We start from the raw sequence: 23,122 nt of genomic DNA on the forward strand, positions 1-23,122 counted from the left end.
TTTCGTCCTAGTGAGAAATTTTGGTGTTTACCCAATTTTACTTCTTAGGGTGAAATATAGCATAGTATTATTTTTTGTTTTCCATTTTGTCCGTTTTTGTTCAATACTCCCAATTTTCTTTACTTTTTCGTCTTTCCATCATTTCAATTTTTCAGTTTTTCAAAATTTTGTGGCTCGTCCGCTTTTTTAATTTCTCTATGGTTAGTCTTTTATATATGCTCCTCTAGTTTTATACATTCTTAACGTTTTGTTTATTTTTTTCTATTGTTTTAAATATGACTTGTTTTTAATGTTAAATAAATTTTATTATTGTTGATTTATCGAATTTTTTAGTTTTATGCATTTTTTATATTAATTATTTTTAGTAGTTTCTTTTCATTTTCATTGATTCTAAAAAAATTCCTACTTTCCTATCGATTTTTCATTATTTTCACCATTGATTCAATAATGTTGAATTTTTTCAATCTTCGCAATATGTTCTTTTTGTTTGATGTTTTCCTTTATCAATTTTTATAGGTTTTGTTTTGGTTTTTCTCGATTAAACATTTTTTGACAATTGAAATTAATTTGTTTATTTGGTTGATTTTGTTGTTTTTAGCTCTTTTGTACACTCTGTTAATATTTAGTTTTCCTATTGTTTTTTTTTTATCTTTTGCCGTTGATCGCCGTTCCAATATTTTTAGTTTTGTAATTACTACATTGTTAATCTTGCCATTTTCTTACTTTTATAAATACTATTAACAAAAATTGTGCTTTTCAAAGTCTCCAAAACTATCGAAGAGGTATTAAAAACTCCCAAAGTATAAAAAAGTCGTTTTTTTTCTTCATTGGCACTACAAACAACTAGAGCAAAAAATGGTACATAAATATAAAATTTCAGTTTACTATACATAATATCAGTGCACTCCAATGGATTTCAAACATTGACTTTTTGTACTCAGGCAATACACAGTTTTGGGGGCCCGTACGTTGGACCCCCGGGCCCGTATTTTCTCTCTGCGGCCCTGGTTGGCCTTCATTATCCGTCAAGTTTATTGCTTCTAATTCGTCATTATGCACTTTCCCAAAATCTGTGGTAGTGCAAACTTTTTCTTGCTGATGCTATATCTCATTTTCATCAGGTAACATCTGAACTGGATTATTACCGTTTTCCGACATGGTGAAAGACCGTTCGAGGTCATTCTATCTTCTATCATGATTTATTTAATTATTATTTGCTCTTTCTTTATTGTTGCACTATAAACAATATTCACACTTACTTCGTTACTTTGGTCTCCATAGTGACCCACTTGTTCGTAGCTAACATATGGTTCTTGTTTGCTAATGTCTATATTCTGATCATAATCGGACCAGTTCGTTCTCGCATGCATTTGCGGTGAATCATATTCAATTTCTTGCGTATAATATTGTTCCGGAAGATTTTCTTTCAAGTTTTCGAAGTCTCCCATTATCGATTTGCTACAATTGCTAACGTTTTCCTCATTCTGGAAAATTTCGACATTTTTATCATTGTAATTTATTGCGCTGAAGTCATCTTCATCGTCTCGGTTAATCGGACCATTTGAGTTGACAAACCGATTGTGATTATTGTTATAAAAATCCTGCTGACAAGACTGTTCAGCGAAGCAATCATATTCATTGAAGCTGGTGCAATAGTTTTCCGGTTGTTGCTTATTAGCCCAACGCCACGACTGCAACCGTTTTTCAATATTTTTAAGATGCTACATACGAACACTATCCTCTTCTAAAAGTTCTAGCAGCTCTTTAAACGTTTAAACGAAGCTGTTCGGTAGCCTCTCGCTGAATTCTTGAGGTTTACATCTTTCAAACCAGCTATAAAATGCATTCTCAAATTTTTCTCTGCATAAGAGTCCGGCTGTTGTCCCTCTTGGGTGTAAAATTCATCAATTTGGTCCATGATACAGAGAGCTCTATCAGCATACTCTGTAAAAGATTCCTTAAAATTTTGCTCTAAATCTTCAATTTGCAGTGCGATTGCTTCTGCAGATATTTTCATACCAAATTGCTCTTTTAAATTTCGAGCCATTTCATTCCAGGTCTCGGCTTTTATTCGTCTTATAAATTTAGCCGCCTCGCCTTTCAGTTTTATCAACACTACATTCAGTAGGTACTTCTGGCTTTCTCCTTCTGGAATTTCATCGGCAAAAAGCTGTATTTGCCCTAAAAATGGCACCAACTCATAGGCTGAGCCGTAAAATTCTGGGATGCATAGGAAATCGGTAAGCATTTCTGCCACCGTTATCATTCCTTCCAATATTCATAGTGGAAAATTCGAACTTAATTCCACTCATATAACTTTGATGGGCTTATGTAGCACCATGTCTCCAAAAAAATTTTAAAAAAAATCATCATTGCTGCACGTGATTCATAAAGTAATTAATCACTTTGCGCAAAGCAACTCGTGACATATTATAGACTTGACCGTGGTCAAGACAGCACATAACAGTCTTTTTACCCAAAGGTAAAATGCCCTGCATGGTTTTCAGTTATGTTCGCGGTCAAGTTATTGAAACCTGACCTTCAATTTTCGTCGCTTGCATTTATATACAAGGCCTTTCTATACGGGGTTTCCTTCTTCATGCGCGCCGTATTTAAGTGTGCTTTTGTTTTAATGTTAGTATTGTGTAAGGAAAACGTATATCGCTGTATGCAAGCTTGGCCGAGATCTGAGTTGCAAGCGGTGTATTTGTTTAATTTTTCGGACGGCGCGTTCCTACTCATTAGCTATGCTTCCCTAGTATTGGGTGATAATGTTAATTTATTAATTCAACAATTTCAGACGAACTTTTGATTCAGAAACTAACAAATCGGATGCATTATCCGATATCTTCGTCGTTTACTTATTAATTTTTTTTTTGGCATTTTCTTTTCGTGCCGGATGATGATTGATATATGATCTAACACAGAGCTTTAAATAGCCATGCGTCGCTTGTCTCTAATAGCGTTGCCAAGAAGACGATTCTGATTACCCGCGAGTCGTTCGCGCCTTCGTATTTACAAATTAAATTATTTGGACTTCTCCGGCTTTATGTTTACTTGGCAGAAGGTTGGATTACAACTTTGATTTGGTAATTGTAACTGTGACAGGGTATTAGAGCGTACGACTTTCTATCTCATTCTTATACCTTGTCATTTCTGTTGTTTTACCAGATTCCAAATAAAAGGTTTAATTTACTTAATAAAAAACCTGATAGCATGGACTCGCCATTTCTATCGGTCTGTTAATGTTCGATCCTTAATATTTTTTTTTTGGTTGTTAGTACCTTACATTTGTCATCGAATTAATATGTCATCAATTTGATTTGTCATCCGTCTGAAAATAAATGATCTTATCGATCTACAATCGAAATATTTTCAGTTTAGGGTATCGATATTGTTAGTATCGATGTAGTATTCGGAGCGAAACCACGTTTGTCTTCAATTATCTTTAGATAAACAGTTTTAGGTGCTTAGTGTATCCAATAAGAAAATTTTTGAATTAGGCATGAACATAAGGTGAAATTTTGTTAGTTGTCTTGGATGTTAAAGAACAATTAGCATTACCAATAAAATCAAAACTATTTTAAGATTTCGACAAATCAGTGTTCCTAATATTTCCCATAAAGATTTGATTTTTTCATCCATCGTATTTATTCCGGAAAAAATCTACGGAATCGTATTATCGTGACTACAATTTTGATCCCAATTTATGTTTAACACTCGGAATACCAAGGGGGTCAAAAAATGGGAACGCTTAATTAGACCGGTCATATCTCAGCTGCTACCTAATCGATTTTAAATCTGTCTTCACCACTGGAAAGGTATGTATTTCGTAAACATATCGCACTGAAATTTAATTATAGGGTTGTCTGCCGTAAGTTATAGTGAAATGAGTAAAACAAAGTCAGAGAAGAAAAAATGGGAACGCTATTTTGACTGGCCATATCTTAGCTGTTTGTTCACCGATTTCAATTTTTTCATCAGCATTGGATAGAAATATCTTGCACAAAAACGGTGATCAAAAAATAATGGAAAAGAAATTTGTATATCCGAAGTAATTGTAAAAACAGTAATTGAAAGTCAGTATAGACAAAATGAGCTTTTCAGTTCAAATAATCGTATCTCAGCCGTTTGTCAACCAATTTCAGTTTTCCTTACACCCATATATGATATTCCTAGAGCTTCTAGATTTGTAATGCGTGCAATAGATAGTATATTTTGAAAAGTTACTACACTTTTTTGAAGTTTTAGGCGGTTTGATTTTCTCAATGCACGTGGCACACGTCCGGTTAAAATTTTTTGCGTCTTGTTTAGTTATACGGTTTGAAATGTAACACGTTTACTGAATATTTTTGCGTATTACATATGGATATTTTTATATCAAAATGTTCGTACAAACGTGGAGAAACGCAATTTTGTAAGTTACAAAATAATAGTGTGTAAGGAAAAATTCAGTAAATCCGAAGAAGTTCAGAATTTTTAAAATATTCGTCATATAATCTTAAATTTAAAGCGATGACCTATAGTTTTTATACACAAGTCGATTGTAATTGATGGCAGCTACAATTTCTGAAATAAAACAAATTCTTACATTTTCTCAAAAAATAGACAAAAGTACGTAGAACTACAGAAATTTAATTCAGTTGGTAAATATCGTAGAATTCCAAGCGGTGACCTATACCTTTACATGTACCAATCGATTGTAATTGATTCCGACTACAATAACTATACTTACAATTTTTATATTTTCTCAAAAACCAGACAAACATACGTAGAAGTACAGAAATTTAGTTTCATTGGTAAATAACTTCGAATTCAAAGCGGTGGCCTACACCTTTACATGTACCAACCGATTGTAATTGATTTCAGCAAACAATTTCTGAAAGAACACATTTTAATATTTTCTCAGAAAATAGACTATATGAAGTTTCTGTAGTTCTGTGTATATTTGTCTATTTTTGTGAGAAAATATAAAAATTGTAAGTTTAGTTATTGTAGTCGTAATCAATTACAATCGATTGGTACATGTAAAGGTATAGGTCACCGCTTGGAATTCTACGATATTTACCAACTGAATTAAATTTCTGTACTTCTACGTATTTTGGTTTATTTCTCAAAAAAATATAAGAATTTGTTATTTAAAAATTTGTTACCGAAATCAATTACAATCGACTGGTACATAAAAAGGTTTAGCTCATCCCTTTGAATTCGACGATATTTTCCAACTAAATGAAATTTCTGTACTTCTACGTATTTTTGTCTATTTTTGAGAAAATATAAAAATTTATTTTTCAGAAATTGTAGCCGAAATTCAACTACAATCGATTGGTATATAAAGAAGTATAAGTCATCGCTTTGGATTTCAAGTTATTTGCCAATGAAATGAAATTTCTGTAGTTCTTCGTACTTTTGTCTATTTTTTGAGAAAATATAAATATTTGTTCTTTTAAAAATTGTAGCCGTCATCAATTACAATCAATTGGTGTATAAAAAACTATAGGTCATCGCTTTAAATTTTAAGTTATATGACGAATATTTTAAAAATTCTGAACTTCTTCGTATTTACTGAACTTTTCCTACTACACCATTATTTTGTAACTTATAATATCAAAATGTTTTCCACGCTTGTGTAAACGTTTTGATATAATAGTATCCATATGTGATATGAAGAAATATTCAGTAAACATGTTACATTTCAAACCGTAAAACTAAACAAGGCGGATAAAATTTTAACAAATATTGTATATTAACAATATAGTCCACTCCTGTAAATCCCATAAGAATCACAAAGGACATAAATGTAATGCCATCTGTGGACGAAAAAGGTTTCTAATCTCAATAAATAATCATTCTGCGATTAGCGTGCGCCGTAGATTGAAATGTCAAACGCGCCCAAGGAGTATAGAAGAAAAAGGTGGGAAAATTGCACGGCCCACAGAAACGAGGCTTGCTACTCCGCGAATTGATAGTTTTCGGTGACGCCAGAGAAATCGTTGAGATAAACAAACGAATTTCTCGAAAATTGTTAATTGACAATATTTGAGCTCTTATGGTGGAACAAATAGTGTGTAATAGATTCTTGACGTAAATTACGACATAATTACACTAGACACAGTGGATAATCAGTGCATCTATGTGATTATTAGCGTAAATCGGGAATGCTGCATGCCATAGAAAACATATCCCACCGTAATTTTCTGTTCACAGCAAAGGTATTGGACATCTGCATAGCTTCCTTGTAATTTATCAGGTGTCGATCATTCGTTAGCAGCAAACAATATAGGAATTTCATGTAATTGTTTTCGCCGACGATTTCCATGACGCGCGCTCGTCAAATGTTTACACTTTAAGCCGTGGGCAAATTGTTCATTTCATAACGTGTTGGTATTTGTGTGTCTGAAACCTTTAGTATGCTGCCAGGCCAATAGGTGGAATAAAGTGCTGTCAGGCCTGCGCAACGTAAGAATCAATAGTTGGAGCTCAGTGTAAAATATATCGTGGGTTTTTTTTTTCAATTCGTTTATTTGATAAGGCAGGTTTGCGTTAGCTTAAAGGTGCCAATTTTGTTTTGTTTTACATTTTAAATTACTTACGGTGTAATTTGTTTTTGCATCAGCTGCATTTTAGGGATGCTGCTTTAAACTACCAGAATCTTCTCCAGCGGCGTTAGAAAAAAATTATCCCAAATACATGTAGGGGAAAGAGGGTAACAATGGAACTATGAAAACGTATTGTTTTCATAGTTCCACTGTTACTCTCTTTCCCCTACTGCCCCTAAAAGCATAAGAGTCCCATATTGAAAAACAGCAAGCCGAGAAAAACACTATTGAAGATTTACATTCTCATTGAGCCTTATGGATGGGACAACCATCTTTTGGTATTTTTTCTACATTTTCATAACAAACCTGGTAATCTTATTTGTTCATTGTGATTCAGTGGTGATACAGAATACAATCCAACAGATAACTCATTTTCGTCAAAAATCCATATGGGACTCTAATGCTTTTATGGGAAGTGTAAACAGAGAATGAGATTTCCAGCATTTTCGTCAGCGATATATTTTTCCGTTTCCTTTTTTCTGTAAACTGTGCCGCTTAATGAACTGGTCAGACTACGCAATATTCGCTATCTCATGTGGGTATTAAAATATGATCATTAGAACGAAATCATGTAGCTTTCTCCTGCTGGAAAGATAATAAATCCAAAAAAGTTTTCTCAACTGAAAAAACTTAACACGTTAACATCATGTAGAAATACACACCGTTGCCACTTGAGTATTCATTTGAGTGTGGAAGATATGGTTTTCAAATGAAATTCATGCGAAGATGGTGTGAAAAGCACATCAACATCATAAATTTTTAAAATTTTCAAATGAATTACACGTGAATATCACATTGTTTTTACTTATAGATTTCATTTGCAGAAGAATCAGTGAAATCAATCGTTTTACATGTAGAAATGCACTATATGTTTTTCATGCGAAAGGCATGTGGAAAGTTCAATAGTATGGCAATGATCATTCAATCGATAAATATTGCATATTCACGTGGAATTTGTTTGAATTTAATTTGAAATACCACATGAAATGCTTTTTAATGGATTTTCATGAGAAATTCAAAGGGAGATCATTTCTTTTACTTTTTAACATTAGAACGCACATGAAACTGATATTTGATCGCATATGGTTTAATCGTTTCGATTATTTTCAGTGTCCCTAATCTAGAAATGTCGCCACCTCTACTATAATGTATTGTGTTGAACTGAGAATTGTCATTACGTACTGCAAAATTTACAGTGTACTAGTAACCTTTTGTGCCATGGTGGCGCCAGTGTGGTGTCTTTTAAGAAATGCAGAAGTGAACCATATTGTTATTTTATAATATTTGATTTTAACCAGCCTTGTGCGGCGAGCACTGTGAAAACCATACCGCCTAAAACCTCAAAAAATACAGTATTTTTGATAATGTATATTGATATTGCATATATTACAAATCTAGAAGCTCTAAGAATTTTATTGGTGTAAGAAAAATTGAAAATGGTTGACAAACGGCTGAGATACGATTATTTGAAGTGAAAAGCTCATTTTGTCTGTGCTGACTTTCAATTAATATATTTACAATTACTTCGGATATACAAATTTGTTTTTTATTATTTTTTGATCAACGTTTTTGTGAAAAATATTCCTATCCAATGCTGAAGAAAAAATAGAAATCGGTGAACAAACAGCTAAGATATGGCCAGTCAAAGCAGCGTTCCCATTTTTTTCTTCTCTGACTTTGTTTTACTCATTTCACTATAACTTACGGTAGACAACCCTATTATTCTAAGTAAGCGTTCCCATTTTTTTGGACCCCCTTGGTAGTCCGCGTAACTTTTTACCCCCTTGGTATTCCGAGTGTTAATTTAACGAGTTTGAATGCATTCATTTTTAATTCAGACTTGAAACTACTTCACGATACCTGCGTTCCGTTTCGCAAATTTAGAAACCACTCAAAAAAAAATTGCAACTCTTGACATAGCTGAGTGAGCTATGGATTGATCGCGAGTTGTCGTATCATAGATGGAAATCTACGCACAATGATGATGACTTTAGTGCAAAAAAACCAAGTCACTTCCATGGTATATGGAAGCAAAACCAATGTTATTATAATCATATATTATCTTGCAAGATTATTCGAATTGGCATTCAGTATTTTTTTCACAAGAATGAAACAATCTGTACCTTGTTCATTAAATTAGAATGCAGCCATCACGATACATGTACATTAAAGTGACAGGAAAAAATGACCCCTATCGGCCCACCCCTGAGTCGATTCTTACTCCCACCAGGAGTACTTGTTCCAAATTTGAAGCGAATCGGACAAGTCTAGCTACCGGACCAACGTGCCTGAAGTTTGTATGAGATTTTTCGACAATTTACATGGAGAAAACCCACTAACTTTCATTTTTGCGCGCTAGATGGCACTGTATGCATGGTATTATCATTGTAAGTAAAAATAAGAAAGATAATTTAATTGTCTACAACCTTGTCGAAGACTACTTGTCAATCCGGCTTTGTTAAAAGAAGTTATTAAACTTTTAACGAAGTGATGTCTGAGTCAGTTTTCCATGGGGCCTAGCAGTGCATGGTTGTGTATCAGTACTCGATTCCCACGAACTAAATTTTTTTGTGCAATAACCGTTAGATTTAGCTGAATAGTATGTTCAGAAGAGTTGCAGTAAATAATACGAGTCAGGTTTTGGTTAGAAAATTTTAGTTCCACATTGTACCGCATAGAGGGCGCCAACACTAACTTTTCAACGGAAAGAGATAGATATTAGGTGTTTTCTACAAAGTTGTATAGCAGAAATTTTTCAATAATTCTTCCGAACATTTTGATATTCTATCTCTCTTCTATGAAAAGTTAGTACTGGCGCCATCTATTCGGTCACAGTTGGAACTAAAAATTTTCAACCAAAACATGACTCGTATTATTTACTACAATTCTTCTGAACATACTATTGAGCTAAATCTAACGGTTAATGCACAAAAATGTATAGTTCGTAGGAATCGAGTACTGATACACAACCATGCACAACTAGGCCCCATAGAAAACCTACTGAAACCCCCCTCTTTTAAAATTTAATAACTTTCAACAAAGCCGGATTTACAAGTAGTCTTCGACAAAGTTGTAGACAATTAAATTATCTTTCTTATTTTTACTTACAGTGATAATACGATACATACAGTGCCATCTAGCGGCAAAAATGCGAGTTAGTGGGTTTTCTCCATGTAAATTGACGAAAAGTCCCATACAAACTTAAGGCACGTTGATCCGGTAGCTAGACTTGTCCGATTTGCTTCAAATTTAGGGCAAGTACTCCTGGTGGGAATAGTAATCGAATCAGGCATGGGCCGATTGAGTTTTCAAAAATTCATTATTTTTCTGGGCAGTCTAATGTACATAGTAATCATTTTCTAAACACCTACCTGGAAGAGCAATTGATAAAAACGTTTCGAAATCTTTTACTATTTTTTTTGGAGCGAAAGCCTAATATCACGAGCGTTGTTTTCCTCATTCAGAGCAAAAGGAATGTAAATGAAAAGTATGCACCGATTTAATTTACGCACGTTTTGCAAGGTGCTGGTAATATGGAAAATTGCCCGTTTATAGCAGAATAAAGACCTATGGTTTTAGCACTTACCTTTTGACATTGAAAATGTCTTACTGCACTATCTGGGGCAGGGTGTCATTCTAAAATCTAAAATCAAACGATGTCACGTTTTTGCGTCACTATTTAGGAATTCCACGAAGATCCGTCCGAAAATCTTTAAAATCGTGACCGACCATCTTAGATTCCAATGAAACTTTCACCGTTCACACGTTTCACCGTCATGCAAGACTAAATATTTTCCACAGGTAATAAGGTTATTTTGACTCAAGAGCAACTTTTCAAAAGGGCGTAAACGTTTCTACGTGTATGAATTTCAAATTTTTTTTGTTCGATTACTGTATTTTATACAGCAAAACTATCTGAGAACGAGTTACAGGGAATGAATGCTTCTGTCCAAAAAAATATACACTGAAAAAAATGTTGTGTCATTTTTCAAAAAACCTATTTTAATCCACCTAGCGGTGCAATTGTGCCTTTCTCTATCATGAATCACGAGAATGTGTGCGTTGTTTATATTCATTAAAAGCTTTTAAATGCATATATTACATTTTATTATTGTACATCACATGACAACTATATACAGGAAAATAAATCATCATTCGAGTTCTAAAATTTTGAAAAAGAAAAAACAGCCTCGGTAATATTGAACTGAAAAAAGGTGCGAAATCGGCAGTCCCAAAAAGTCGATTTAAAAAAAAAAATTTCGTGATAACATAAAATCTCGACGTTTCATGCATTTTAAAGATGTTTGGCATCAAAAATACGAATTCGATTTCTGAAATTTCATGGGGTCCCCCCTTTGAAAAAAAATTAGAGTTCCGGCTTATATGGGAATTTCATGTGTGACCGGACCGTTCAGTCTATATTTCCGGAACCATACAAGCGATCCGTGCGAAATTTTACAGACATCTGTGGGGATAATAGAGCTATCATTTGGGACTAAGTTTGTGAAAATCGGCCCAACCATTTCCGAGAAACTGATATGAGTTTGCTAGTTATGAAAGATGGCCGCTTTTCCCGGGCACTTCCGGAACCGTCTATGGTGGTCAATGTAGTCAACGAAAGTTTGTTTGGCCGTCGGTGACCTAGAACTGCAAAGTTAAGTTATTTGAGAGACATTTTAGCGAAATTTTTACCTTTTTTGCTTCCATCGGGGTATCGGCTTGAATCACAATTTGCTATGTGATCGCACGCCACAACCCGTAACTCCGGAACCGGAAGTCGGTTGGGGATAAAATTTAATAGCCATTTACGGGGACGCAACATCTTTCATTTGAGACTAAGTTTGGTTGATTCGGTCTAGCCACCTCCGAGAAACCGATGTGACTGTTAGTCAGAATTTGGATACTTCCGCCGGGGCTTCCGGAACCGATGATGGTGGCCAATGTGACCAAAGAGACTTTGAATGGCTGTTCATGACCTAGTACTACAAATCGAAGCAATTGTGGTCACATTTTGGAAAAATTTTCACCATTATACATTCATTGCAGAATTTCTTAAAATCGACGTTTTCTGCGTAATCGTACTCATCACCCTGTAATTCCGGAACCGGAAGTCGGATCCATTAGAAATTCAATAGCAGCCTATGGGAACGTTGCACCTTTCATTTGGGACTAAGTTTGTAAAAATCGGTTCATCCATCTCTGAGAAAAGTGAGTGAGATTGTGTTCGCGTACACACACACAGACGCACATACACACACATACATACACACACATACATACACACACAGAGACATTTGCCGAACTCGACGAACTGAATCGAATGGTATATGTCACTCGGCCCTCCGGGCCTCCGTTAAAAAGTCGGTTTTCAGAGCAATTGAGAAATGCAAAAAGGTGCAAAATCGGCAAAGTCCCAAAAAGTCGATTTCCAAAAAAAAAAAATTTCGTGATAACATAAAATCTCGACGTTTCATGCATTTTAAAGATGTTTGGCATCAAAAATACGAATTCGATTTCTGAAATTTCATGGGGTCCCCCCTTTGAAAAAAATTTTGAGTTCCGGCTTATATGGGAATTTCATGTGTGACCGGACCGTTCAGTCTATATTTCCGGAACCATACAAGCGGTCCGTGCGAAATGTTACAGACATCTGTGGGGATAATATAGCTATCATTTGGGACTAAGTTTGTGAAAATCGGCCCAACCATTTCCGAGAAACTGATATGAGTTTGCTAGTTATGAAAGATGGCCGCTTTTCCCGGGCACTTCCGGAACCGTCTATGGTGGTCAATGTAGTCAACGAAAGTTTGTTTGGCCGTCGGTGACCTAGAACTGCAAAGTTAAGTTATTTGAGAGACATTTTAGCGAAATTTTTACCTTTTTTGCTTCCATCGGGGTATCGGTTTGAATCACAATTTGCTATGTGATCGCACGCCACAACCCGTAACTCCGGAACCGGAAGTCGGTTGGGGATAAAATTTAATAGCCATTTACGGGGACGCAATACCTTTCATTTGAGGTCAAGTTTAGTCGAATCGGTCTAGCCATCTCCGAGAAACCGATGTGACTGTTACTCTGAATTTGGATACTTCCGCCGGGGCTTCCGGAACCGATGATGGTGGCCAATGTGACCAAAGAGACTTTGAATGGCTGTTAATGACCTAGTACTACAAATCGAAGCAGTTGTGGTCACATTTTGGAAAAATTTTCACCATTATACATTCATTGCAGAATTTCTTAAAATCGACGTTTTCTGCGTGATCGTACTCATCACCCTGTAATTCCGGAACCGGAAGTCGGATCCATTAGAAATTCAATAGCAGCCTATGGGAACGTTGCACCTTTCATTTGGGACTAAGTTTGTAAAAATCGGTTCATCCATCTCTGAGAAAAGTGAGTGAGATTGTGTTCGCGTACACACACACAGACGCACATACACACACACATACATATACACACATACATACACACACACAGACATTTGCCGAACTCGACGAACTGAATCGAATGGTATATGTCACTCGGCCCTCCGGGCCTCCGTTAAAAAGTCGGTTTTCAGAGCAATTGCAATACCTTTCTATTGAGAAAGGCAAAAACAAAAATGTCCAGTCCTTCCATCAACAATGCGAAAGTCATAAAAGCCGATGTCACGTTTCAAACTATCAGTATTTCAAATTATCTGTTGAAGGGGAAGATTGTTTGTTTCTTTCCAATTTTAATTATTTATCCGATGTAAGTAGTGCGCGGCTGGAAGAGACGGCAAACCGTTGTTGCGGCTGACTGATTGTTCCATTTCGCATGTTATTTTTGTAAATTAAAAGCCCTTTTCAGGGCTATAACCAACAATGAAGAACAAATTTGAAAAATTCTTGACAATGACAACGATAACCTAATTCCGCCGTTTATACTCGTTACTTGTTGCTTACGCGTACATTGACAATCTGCAATTTACAACAATCTGTGATTTGCTTAAAATTATCCTTCCGAAACAATACAAAAATGTACAGTTATTTAAAAGTATATTATTTAAAAGTATATTTCAGCATGGCGCTGAAATTGGCGAAAATCAAACCAAATCCAAAAGTCTGCAATATTATAGAAATCGGAGGATGTGAAAAATCCGCAAATATTTTTTCGTTATTCTGCATGAAGGTAGTTCTTCCATCATCAGTGCGAAAGTGATAAAAGCCGATGTCACGTTTCAAGCTATGAGTATTTCATATTAGATTCTGAAGGGAAAGGTTGTTTCTTTTTATTTCAAAATATTTATCTGATGTAAGTAGCGTGAGAAGGCAGACCTTGTTTTGCAGCTGACTAATTGTTCCATTCTGCATGTTATTTTTGTTAAACCAAAAGCCCTTAGTTAGTTTAGTACTTTTCATTCCATAGCACGCGTGTTTGTGTATTCCACAAATAGTCCTTTTCAGGATTCCACCAATGGGCTCCAAATATAAAACATTTCAGAGTTAATGTTAATTAAACCACCGAATATATAAAGATACATATGTTAAACTTTCTTCGTTTACGAATAGTTTGAGTTATGACCAGTTATTTTTCTATCGTTATAGATGTTTGCAATCTAATTTGATAGCAGGTATTTAAAGATAGATGTAAGATTTTGTTTGTGAGCATCATTAATTTATGTTCCCATTTCGTGGATTTGAATAAAACTTTTTTAAAACTTGAATTTGTCACACTACAGGTTATCGATTTTAATTTAAAAATTCAACAATTATCTCTAGTGAATAATAGCATTCCTGTGTGTAGTTCTGAAACAGTCGATGGCATTAAGGGGTTTTGATTTGGCCACGGATAATATTACTTGCTCATAAAACTGGCTGCATTTTTAATGTCATCGTTGTCGTGTCTAGTACACAACCCTTAATTTTTTTTTCAGCCAGAAATCCGCGTTCCAGGACATTGTGTCGTCCTTTTTCCGGCTGCCAGAATTTTTCTTCCTTTTAAATTTATTTTTCCTTTGCTTCTTTCATATGAAAATCACAAATATAAAACAAACACTTAAGCTACCAGTACACTGTTTGTAATAACGTCAAATATTTGACATCTTTCGTGAAATAAATTTGAACTGCTGTGTACTGGCTCTTAATATTTGATCAAACACAGTTTGCCAAATTTTTCATTCGTGTTTGTCAAAGCGATTATTTGTCTATTTGTCAAACAGTGTACTGACCAGTTTGTCAAAACTTCAAACAGCGTAACGCTGCAGTTTGTCAAACTTTTCGATGGAGAAGTTTGACAAATGTGCTTTGCTCATTCAGGATAGCAAAATACGCCGTACGCGAAAGTGATTTGTTTTGACAGAATTTTTTGTCAAAACGAAAAAATGTTAAGGTTTGAAATTCGGCTGATTGATTGATTGTTTTATTTACGTGACTTTAAATAATTCATTCGCCACGTTAAAAAAAATCCGGGCTATTTTGATATTGTTGGTATTTGTCTTTCCAGGAAATTCATGCCTCAAATAAATCGGAAAGGTACAAATTATTTGAATTCAATTGTTTGATACATGCTGAAATGTAAGCAAATGCCATTTCATTTGAATCCTTTCCGATAGTTCACCAAAAATCAGCTGCTCTTGAAAAGCATACAGCAGTTGAGTATACTACCAGTCTTGCGTGGTATTATTGTCGAATGAATCTAGTTGAATTCTACATCCTGGTCGGACCGTAGCCTGTGTTGACTATTGTTATTTTATCATAAAGTACTGAATGAGCTCATGGAAGTCGAGATGATGAAGAGTCTGTCGATAGCGATTCCATCGAATCCATCAAACGGAACCTGCGTCTGGCGCTGGATATTTACGCTACTAATGTTGGTGCGCCAAATACTACCCAATAAACGGGTACACTATCCTCACCACTTGCCAAAAACATGCTCAGGACAAATTTCTCAAGTTGTCCGGTGTTGCGCTTGGTAGCTTTAACAATTTGGGAACGAGAAAGTTATTTTAGCTTCGGAAAATCACCTCTCCTTCGTCGAACCGTTTGTGTTTGGTTTTGTTGCTCATGTGGTACATCCCGCTTTGCTGATGCTTGAATGTTTGGCTGCAGATTTTACACGAGTACATCTTTTCCTTCACGTCGGTATTAGAAGCCTTGCACTTGGACACATGTGTTATAGGGGAACAAGCGCAATAATTTTTCTAAAATTCCACAAAGCTCCTAAAATTGTATATTCTGTGTATAATCCTTGTTTAGGTGGTTCTTAACAAAACACAATTGTTTCAGAGTTTCGAAAAATTAAATTCATTAAAAATTATTGGTTGCCCAAAAAATGGAGAAAAATTACATTTAAAAACGCTGCGAGTAAGACCGACACCCTAAAGGGGCACGAGCGACCCCCTTTTGAACTTTCTTTTTGTCCAATTTTTTCCATTAAAATTGTATTGTGTATGTGTGATAACGTGCAATTATATGTATATGAGTATGTGTGATGCAAACGCATGCTTTCTGTAGTTTCATCGCGTAGTAAGAGGAAGAGCATTCGAATGCGTGGTGTTATGAATAAATAATGTTTAATCAGGAATCAGAATATATTGGCTCAAATGGCATGTTCCCCGTACATAGTCGGGGATTTATGCCTTGCCGTGTGTTTTCATCATTTCCTGAGCGGAAGGAAAGGACAAGGAGGTGTGGGGAAGTAGAATGGAAGGGGGGAAAATAACAGCACAGAACAAAAATAAACAACAGGTAAGTTAAACTCACAAGTAGTTCAACTTTCCTGCGAATTAGCCTAAAGCTCTTTACCACATTGGATAAGAAACTTTAGTATGTCTCTGAGTTTCAGTCGTCCAAACATGGTTTCGTCTATATAAGGACGGCTGAAGACTCGAAATCGCAATTGCGCTACCGCTGGACAGTTGCATATCAGATGATATGAGGTTCCGTAGTCGGATTTACAAAGATCACATGAAAAAGACTCAGCGCGCTGAATAGTTGCCATGTGATAATTGAGTTTGCAGTGGCCGGTTAAAGCCCTGGTCAGCATGCCGCAGTGGAGTTTCGAAAAATGTAAGAGATTTTTCGAAACCACTGGGCATGGCTGTTCTAGAAACGCCTTTGTTTGGCGACACGTTTGTAGATTTCTCCAATAATTGCGGTGCTTGGACGAAGCCAAGGATTTTTTCCATTATCCAACTTGTCGAAATTGGCAGCGCGGGCTCAGGACCAACGAAGTCAATCGCTGAACCTGCCCTGGCCAATTCGTCAGCCCATTCATTTCCAGTAATACCGCAATGTCCGGGCACCCAGACAAGGTAGATAGTGTTGACAATGCTTAGTTCTTCGATTTGGGTTCGGCACGCGATCACTAGCTTGGACCGGGATTTGTCTGAGCTAAGGGCTTTGATTGCAGCCTGACTATCGGAGCAGAAGTTTATAACTCTGCCGGACAAACTCAGTTGAAGGGCCGATTGCACCCCGCACATAATCGCAAAGATTTCTGCTTGGAATACAGTACAGTATCTACCTAGTGAGTGAGATTGTTCCAATCTCATTTCACGACAGTAGACACCAGCATCAGCACGTCCCTCCATCAGAGAACCGTCAGTGTAACACACTTGCGTTTGTTGTTGTCTTTCCATAAAGCCAGACAACCACTACTCTCGAGAGGGAATCTTCACATGGAATGTCCTGTAAGGAAAACTACAAGTGAGTGTAATATCGCTGGGAGCAAGAATATCTTCACCCCATGTAACCATTTGTGACCACAATCGTGTAGCAAGATCAACATGATTACTGTTCCAAAGCCCAGTAACCTGCAGTCTGTATGCACATGATAGTGCTTCTTGTTTTAAGTGTATGTGTAATGGTTTGATATTAGGAAGTGCCTCAAGAGCAACAGTCGGAGTCGTGGTGAAAGCACCAGTCAACGCCATGAGCGCCATTCTTTGCAGATGGTTTGGCTTTGACTGGACTGTCACCACCTCTCCCCTCTGCCACCACACAAGGCATCCGTATGACAGTATTGGACGTACAATTGTCGTGTAAATCCAATAGATATATTTAGGTTTGAGACCCCAGGTCTTTCCAAAAGTTCGTCTGCACTGCCCGAAGGCCATGTACGCTTTCTTGACTCTGAACTCAATGTGAGCGGACCAATTCAGTTTGGAATCCAGTATGACTCCAACGTATTTGACTTGATCTGCACACAGTAGCTCAGAATCAAAGAACTGCAAGGGACGAACCCCGGTTGTTATTCGCTTCTTCGTGAAAAGAACCATTGAAGTTTTGCTTGGGTTAACTGATAGTTTAACTTGTCGACACAACTGTTCGACAGCTCTTAATGCCTGTTGCATTAAGTCAAAGATTGTTCCGATGCAAAATCCAGTAATTAGTATTTGGTAATCGTCAGCAAACCCGTAGGTTGGAAATCCAAGCTCATTGAGTTTCTTCAATAAGCCGTCAGCTACTAAGTTCCATAACAAAGGTGACAGAACGCCGCCCTGAGGACAACCGCAAATACTCAACTTCCGTATCTCAGCCTGTCGCAGTGACGAGCAAACTATGCGGTTACTAAGCATTGCGTTTATCCAACGTGAGATACATGCAGGTATCCCATGACCGTGCGTCGCTTCCAGAATAGACTGGAAGGACACCTTGTCAAAAGCACCCTGAATATCTAGGAATACACCCAAGCTAGATTGCTTGAGCGAGAAGGCTTTCTCAATGTTGTAAACAACATCGTGAAGCAGAGTGAACGTGGATTTCCCACACTGATATGGATGTTGCATTTTGTGCAGTGGATATTCAACTAAACTAACGTTCCTGATGTGATGATCGATTATCCGTTCCAAAGCTTTCAGAAGAAAAGAACTTAATACACAATACACTATTTATATGAATATGTAGGTTATCAACGGAATTTTCGGCAAAAGGAAAGACTTCTAATTAATTCTTCATTAAAATAATGGTGGTCGTGGGGGCAAGGGGAGGAGTTGCTTCTCTAATTTTCCGGTCATCAATCACATCACATGCTTTGGTATTCTTAGTATGTATAACAAACATGAAGATGTGACACAAGGTGCCAAGAGCGCACTAAAATCCTGTCAATCCTATTTTTCATTGGATTGTCTGCTCTAAATATATCGCCAGGGGACCATTCATAAATGATATCGGATATTGACAATAGGGGAAGAGCGCCACGTAACGAGATAAAAACTTAAAATGAATTTTAGACGTATCAGCGGATCAGGGATAAAAAAACGAACAACATTGTTTATGAATGGCTCCCAAACAAAGAATATTCCATAACGAATATCACGTAACATCGGCGACAGAGCATTGGGATCAAGGCCAAGTCCCCCCTGGGTCGTGCAAAACTGAGAAGCAACATCAATTTAGGCACAGATAGCAGACGTCCATTTATTTTCATTTTTTTTTTGTTTTGTCTTTACATTTGTTTCTCTTGCTACGATGTGTGCGGCTCAATGCGGGAGAGCGTGACGGCAAAGGAAACGGAAAGCCAGTGGCCCAAACAGATCAGGAATAGGAGGAAGGACTGGGAACAGGGAAACAGACAACAGATGAGAAATCGTTTACTTATAACTAAGATACTAATCACAATTATTTTGCTTTTCTTGTTTCGTTGCAGCAAACCAAAATCTATACGGACTAGTACATACGAACAGTTAGGCTTGGTAGGTTCTCATCTTGACAGAGTCTAGATGGGCGGATGAACGTCTGCCAGGGGGTGGGCTGAGAAATGACTGTACGAGATGGCGCTAGGCCTGTGGCCTTCAACTGGCATGGTCCATTCTCATTGATTCGGAAGTCTTCTTGGCTGGTTGGTAGATATGTGCTCCTACTTGCAAGTTGATCAATTCGCTTGGGTGGGGACATGTAGATCCTACTAGTTGTCGACTCTTTTGATCGTGAGTATGAGGCTAGTTCTGGAAAGGAGTGCAGGACTGGCACCTAAGAGATAGTTAATTATTCAGGATTTGTTCTTATGATTATTAAACTCGATCAAGCACACCGGCTCTCAGAAATGATAAGCAACCCTTTCGGGTCGGTGTGGTCTGTTCGAGTCGAACCAGGCGGACATTCGTTTCGAGCAAATTTTATGTGGATAAATATTGCTTACGCCTTTATTGGCAGAGATTCTTTTTAACGACATCCTAAAATACCTTCACTGGTATAGCTACTCAGGATAATAATAATAGAAAAATTAAGGGTTTGCCTGGTCCCTAATGTAATGAATATGTATATTGACTAGAACAGGGATAATCGAGTTATGTTATAAGATAGAGAAGAAATAGCACAGATGTAAGATAGAGAAGAAATAGCACAGTTGAAGGAAAAGTATTCGCGAGTAAGGACTAATACTGCTAGTATGTTTACCGTTTCAATTAATAGTCGATTGATCTGCTTCGGACCTAGGAGACAAAAAGGAGATTAGGAAGAGACAGAAGAGGATTCAATGCGAAATTTGCCAATATGACCATGACCCCAAGGCGATGGTAGGATGATTTTCCATAGGAAGACAGACTAGATGACACGACGTTACACGCTCTAAACTTGCGCCAAATAGTTTGTATGTATGTATGAATGTAAGCCCGTATGTATGCCTGTATGCATGGATGTGTATAGGAGCAATGTATCCCTGAGCAACATGGAAGGACACCTCTGAGCCGCCAAAACGCTCATGGGAAGCCGGGTGCGCGGTCGTAGGTGTGACCATAAAGCACTGCACACACTGTCAAGTGCAACGGATAGACGATAGGTGTACAGTTAATGCACATAGGTTGCAGAAATAGGTTGTTGAGACAGCCCGATTGCACACTGATAAATAACAATAACAATATTGTTGTAAAATAAATGACATATAAAATTACACGAATGAAACTTTAAAATTGTATGCTTTTTGATGCTCCAATTGAATGCATTGCTTTTAACGAAATTTTCAATTAAATTTTTAATTCAATCTTTCTATATTTACATTCGCATTGATTTACATGTCGTTTAAATTTCATTATTTTGTGGTGTGTACAATTTGCTCTTCATAGAACGTGTATTAATGGAATATGACCAGGATTTCCAAAATTTGTTTTTTACAACTTTAATTTTAAAATCTCATAGAATAAGAGATTGGACTGTTTGCTGGGAGCTTAAAAAAGCTTTGGTTGTTCCAGATAAATTTGGCATAATGGTAACCTCGTTGGGGTGTAACGTAAAATTCAGAATATCTGGAAAAACCTAGAAAAACTTCAAAAATCTGGCAAAATGTCTGGCTTGAACGAATGTCTGTTCAGTTGGGAAAAATCTGGAAGATTCCAGATAAATCTGGAACATTGGCAACGCTGCCCCAACAGTGCACATTTTTGTTAAATGCTCAAATAACAGTATTGAAATACTCAAACTTATCTTCAATACACACAAATAGCGATAAGGAGAGTGACAAAAAAACTGGTCATTTCAAAGCTTTTGTGTTGTGTTCATTCGTAACCGAACGTTGTACCGAGAAACAAGTGCGTTTTGTTTTCTCCGGTGTGGTTTAGTTTTTGCGGCAGTACGAAGGTGCTTACGGTGGCAGGAGAGAACTGGGTGCATTGATACATACCAGTCTTGGATTATAGTGCTCTCTGAAATCGTTGAATTTTAAGTGATATACAGGATAGATTGCCTAATACCATGTGCCGAATGTTAAAATAAAACAATTAAAATCATTATGTAACAAGTTTCTGCTCGTGCATAGTGAAAAAGTTTAGTTTTGATCAAGATAAGTTTTATTGAAAAGCATAATTCGGAGCAAAACTTGTGAAAATGTGTGTGTTCCGGTTCTGAATGAAGAATCGTGTTAGTAATAGTAATGAGAGAACCACCGAAGAAAGTGTAAACGCCAGGGTAGCATGGAGCAGGAAGATGAACACCAAACGGATAAGTTTACTTTAATTTTTTATTGTATTGTGTTGGTGATGGGAGCGAGCATTTTCGATTTTCACTCGATATTTATTTCTCGTATTGGCCAGTTATGGTGTTCATTCGAGGTGCCCGGTGTTTCTGAGTGGCTCGCCGGTGCAGTTTGTTTTTATATCAAGCGCAGTTGCTGTACAGTGTACATAATTTCATGTGGTTCTTTCTGGGCTGGGGACTGCGGACTGAGCTCGCATCCACACATCGAATCTTTTCCGTTGTCTTTTTAGTAGTTGAACATGATCTACGTACACACTAATCTTTATTGGAAAGCGAGCGTGGCGGTGGGGTTCGGTTGTTAGAGAATGTAATGGTTTCTTTTTTTGGCGGTTATGTGCAGGTATTGTTTGTTGTGAGGTAATGGAAACCGGCTTAATAATGATTCATGACCATATTCGCTAAAACTTTGATGTAATAGGCGAATCTCTTTCTCACACTGCTTTGATGCAGTACTAGCGTGAACGTCTTTAAAGTGTGTTGATGATTTTGTTAGCCGGTAGGGATGCTTTTCCGGGATTGTAAATCTACTGGAATCAAATGTGTTGTGGTTTTGGAGAATTTGGTTCTACCCGTATGGGAGAGGAAGGGACTTTGCTGGGCTTTGCTCCCGTTTAGTATGCGTGAGACCCTTGTTAGGTTGTTGAGTGGAAGAATCGCTCGATTCATTAGATGGCCATTATTCGGATTATACATGGGAGTTGTTGCAGCAACTGTTGACCTATAGCTATAGCTGAGTGCTGCTTTTAACGATGTGGTTGTGATTTGGTTTCGGTAAACAGTTGTATTGCATGCCCCAGTACAGTGTATTATTGTGCCGATAGATCGCAGCAACTTTTTTATGGGTACACTGAGAAACGAAAATATGCATAGATAGCATACTTTCTATTCCCGTCTCTTTTCTTCTGCTAGGATTTTTATGCATTTTCATGCATATGCTTCTAGTAAGCATTCAGTGAGTGGATAGACCGAATGTGTCCAATGCATAGAATTTACGGCGGAAGGAACGAGAGGTAGATAGAAAGGTGTGCTATCGATGCATAAATAAAATTCTGCGTGTAGCATTCGGCTACATTGTTGGTGTTTCGGGCAACTTTTTGTGTTGTTTGGAGATGAACCGGCTGGTTTTCTTGTTTAGTTGTTTGATAGGGAATTCATACGAATTGAACGGGGGTGGGGCTCATCAAATTCTTTCTGCGCATACTGCCGGGTATTTCATTATGGGTATGATCGGCTGGGGTTTCTTAAGATTTTTGTAAGAATTGGGATTATTTTTACATACATCGATAAATCTCTGTTTTATAGGGTAATGAGCCTGTTGAATGTTAGTGGGTCGGGTTGCATTGTGAGAGAGCGCATGTCCTCCGGGTGATGTCGATCGGGTCGACGTTTCTTTGGACTGAGGGAACTAGTTTCTATGTTTGTTTGACCAACTAGGGAGCTAGTACCCAGGGCATTAAATATGCGCATGGAAGGTGCATGGTATGGCCTGAGTGTTTATTGTATGTGGAGGCGATCAGCTATTGTTGTTCGCGTCTATTATCACCTTTTTGCCTTTCTCATATAAAGAAAGGCTATGCAATCACTGTAAAA

At 37.1% G+C, this 23,122-nt stretch overlaps 1 protein-coding gene across 1 annotated transcript in view; it reads left to right on the top strand.

The window, feature by feature from the left end:
* Positions 1-23,122, top strand: part of LOC131691094 (V-type proton ATPase subunit D 1) — a 118,175-nt gene that overhangs the window by 31,848 nt on the left and 63,205 nt on the right. The window lies entirely within an intron of this gene.

This window comes from Topomyia yanbarensis, chromosome 3 (genome assembly GCF_030247195.1).
Source record: "Topomyia yanbarensis strain Yona2022 chromosome 3, ASM3024719v1, whole genome shotgun sequence".
NCBI lineage: Eukaryota > Metazoa > Arthropoda > Insecta > Diptera > Culicidae > Topomyia > Topomyia yanbarensis.